We start from the raw sequence: 4178 nt of genomic DNA on the forward strand, positions 1-4178 counted from the left end.
GGGTTCTTTGTATTTCTTGGGTCTGAATGTTTGAGTACCTCTCGAGGCTTGGAAAGTTTTCTTCCAGGATTTCGTGGAACAGATTATCATTGCCCTTCTTACTTTCTTCACCTTCTGGGATACCAGTTATTCGGATGTTTGGGCGTTTTATGCTATCTCGTATTTCCCGTACATTATCCTCAGTTTCTCGGTTGTTTTCTCGGCATTTTTGATCAGGTTTTGTCTTCTACTTCTGAGATTTTATCTTCTGCATGGCCTAACCTGCTTTTAATACTTCCAAGGGAGGTTTTTACTTCCCTTATTACAGCCTTCATATCTAAAAGTTCCGTATTGATTCTTTTTATGGTGTCGAATCTTTCTTTCATATCCTGGAAGAACTTACTCATGTCTTGGAGCTCATGGTCTCTTTTCTCTTGCATTTCATAGAATTTTGTTACCATAAATATTCCAAGTTCTTTTTTCTGGCATTTTGGTAATATCCTCTAACATTTCCCTAGTTGGGGGTGAGTTACAGTGCCCCCTTGCTGGAGATGTATTACTTGGTTCTCTCACATTTGAGGTTCTTCTCCGATTTTTAGTCATTTGGTAATATATTCACTTTTGGCTAATTTCATGGAGAAAGTTCCTGTAATGTGAGCTCATGTGTTTCCCTCACGGTGAAATAATTTGGTGCCATTTTCTCCCTTCTGCTGTGTCCTCAAGTGTGGAAATTACGGGAGGAGTTTTGAAATCGGATCTATGAAGAGGAGTTTCACTCTTTTTTACAACTACTACAGTGAGGTGTAAAGAATTCTCTAAAACTCTCAATGTTCTGATGTTTAGCTACTATGCACCTGGACTTCTCTAGGCAGCAGGTAAGGGCTGAGTAGTAAAATAGGAAAGTAAGGTAAAAGGAAAAGAAAGTAAGAAACAGAAATAGCAAGGAAAAAAGGTAAAGAGAAAGGTAGGAAAGAACTAGAACAAAAAGAGTAGGTGGAAAAAACAGAAATCACGTTGCAGAAAAATGAAATTCGGTTAAAAATGGAACATTGCGTGGCGCACTTGCGCTGTTTTCTTTTTAAAAAGAGAGAAAAATGGTTGGAAGGGACAGAGATGAACAAGAAGGAGAGACAGAATTTACCTACCTGACTAGCACAGGGGTCTGGAAAATGGGGTCCCTGGCTGGAAGGGCCTCGCAGCTGTGAAGCTGAACCCAGAAGGGACAGCAGAGACAGAGATGGACATGCCTGGATGGATTCTGTCCTGACTAGTACTGGGTTCTGGAAAGGGGGAGGGGGGGTCTGAGTCCCTGGCTGGGGAGGTTTCAAAGCCGTGAAGTCGAACCCAGAAGGGGCAGCAGAGACAGAGATGGAGATGCCTGGACAGATTCTGTCCTAGGTGAAGGAGGAAGAGACGTATTCGGTTAATATCAATTTTAACCAAAAAAAGCTCATTTGATGATGACCACACCAATGTATCATTAGAATGACACACAGTTTCTATAATATCGGAGTTTTGTTATGGGGGTATGTTGTGCACTTCAAAAAAGTGTGTGAGAAAAATGGAACAAGATTGCAAGATTATTTTTGTGCAAAAAGTTTAGAAATCCTTGCATAATTTTTGCATGACATGTATTCTCCACGAACTGGCTGAAGACCCCTTTGTCCACGGTTATTCAGTTTAGAGAGAGTGAGCTGTCAGAGGATCCAGTTTTACTTCCCATCCACAAGCATGGAATGCATCCCTTTGGGGTGGGTTAGGGACTCAAATGCAAGAAGAATCTATACCAAACCTAATAAACATATCTGAATGTGAACCGGGTGAATGTTTTCAATGCGTTTTTAAAATCAGGTGAAAATGGAGAGGAAAGCCAAGACACACATTCCAAACCTCCTAGTTAATCACAGAAGATAAGTGTTGGTAGTACTGCTTGATTTAGTAAGCAAAATTACAGGATGTCCAGTTGATTTTGAATTTCAAAAACACAATGAACTTTACACCCACACCCACACAAGCGCTGTGTTCATGAAATTAAGATTTAATGGCATGTGCTGTCTTTATCTTGAAACCCTTGCATGAGGGGGATCACTCAAACCTGTACTTTCTAACAAAAGAGATATCCAGAAAGACATATGTAGGCTTGAGGCCCAGCTCTGCACCTCACTAGCTTTCTTCCTTTCGGTATAACTTCTCCATTTCCTAGTTTCTCCTTCTTGGCTTCATTGACAAAGGGTATTTTTTTTAACTCCACAATGAATCTATCAATGTAACGGTACCTTGAACAGTTCTCTCTTTTTCTAAATTATATATTTATTTTTTATTATTATTCATACATTAAATTACTGTACATCATTTAGACTGTGAAGAGACTTTACCCAGTATGATATACACCTCAGTCCAGCCCAGTTGAGACCGCCATACCCATCCTCGTCAACAGAAAATAAACCTTCTCTGTGTCCCACAAGTGTCTTACCTCTCCATTCTCCCCTCCCCCAAATTCCCCATGCTCTTCCCCCCCCACACTCTCTTTCCACTTTGTCTCCAGTACTCCATGGCTCACTGGGAAAACTTTAAATTATTCTCCTTCACCCCTCCTTTACCTACAACCTGGAACACTGGAGATTTCATATCGTCCCTGTCACTATAAATAACTCAGGCATACTGTTTGGGGCTTAGGAGCCAACGACACATTGTTTTTCTGGAGAGTGGTCTTATACAGTGCACAACTCCTAGGCATGCAGAAGAGTGTGTGGATTTTTCAGCCTGTATTGACATCTGTCGCGCTCAAGGACAACTTTGGCCGTTGTTACAAGAGTATTCATTGCATTCTTTCCACCAAGAACCAATGCAATTGGAAACAAAGTACCATTAACAGGGGCTAGAATAAGTCATCTGTGGTCTATGTCAAAATGGAATATTATGCACTCAGCAAAATAATGAGAAGGCTATAAATATATGAACATGGAAAAAATCAGATGCACGAATCACAATACACATCAAAGAAAGAAAATAATATCAGTAATGTAAAAACCCGATACACATGGAAAACAATTCTCTATACAATAAAGGCATATCTATAGCCACAGAAAAAGGCCTTGAATAATGTTTACAAACTGATGAAATGGATTTGATCTGAAAGATATAGGGGAAGAAGAAGATAGATAGGTGACGAGACTGTAAAACTCTAGTTTTACAGTCATGTTGTGAGACTAAACCGGGAGAATGCATTCTTTGTTGTACTTATGCATCTCAATAATACCTTCTTAGAACCCATGAGGATCTATAAAAGCACACATCAAGAGAATATATGAAAATTAAACAATGGGCCAATATTAATGGAATATAAAAGACAATTCAAGGAGAATAGCTTTGAATAGTACACAGAGGACATTTTGTATTGATCAAATAAACAAATTATCAAAATAGCATATATAAAGCTAAGAATATAGGTGAAATGAAAACAACAACAAAAACGAACAGAAATACAGAGAACTAGCCACAAAAATCCAAAATCAAATAAAGCTTACACAACTGTAAGCTGTAAAAATGAGAATTTTTAAATAAATATCACATTAGAGTGAAAAGAGAAAAAAATTAACGGTATGGGTAAAGAGAACTCTTATGTTAGATATAGAGGTGCAAAAATATGAAAATACAGGAAACATAAGAAATCTATAGGAAGGACATTGTGCAAAAGAGAATTGAGAGAGATGGCAAAGAAATTAATATTTGAAGAAAAAACGGCTCATCATTTCTCTTAAAAAGAATGATAAAAATCAAGCAGTATATTCAAGAGAGGATCATGAAATGCAAAGGGCAGGAAGAAACCTGAAAAGCCACCACTGGGGGAAAAAATACATGCAATATTAAGCAGGGTCCCTTCAGAAACATGCGTTTATCAGTCAGGGTGCTTGCAGGACACAGAAACCACAGGCTAATAAGCGTGGGGATTTAGTAAAAGGAAGTAGTTAAATTGACCTGGGTCATCAGAACAGACACGAAGTGAAGATTCAAGTTATTAGGGATGGAAAAGGCTGGGTCTGAGCCTCGGAGTCTTAGAGGAGCACTCTACCCTACGCAGGAGTCTGTACCCGGACTCCTGAGGAAAGCTAGAGCCCAGTGGGCTGCTGCTGCAGGGCTTTCTGAGCAGGTATAGTTGAGTGCCGTAGAGTTTGGTAATAAAAGGCAAAATGGGCATT

The sequence above is a fragment of the Tupaia chinensis genome, unplaced genomic scaffold, assembly GCF_000334495.1.
Source record: "Tupaia chinensis unplaced genomic scaffold, TupChi_1.0 Scaffold148441_1, whole genome shotgun sequence".
NCBI classification, from domain to species: Eukaryota; Metazoa; Chordata; class Mammalia; order Scandentia; family Tupaiidae; genus Tupaia; species Tupaia belangeri.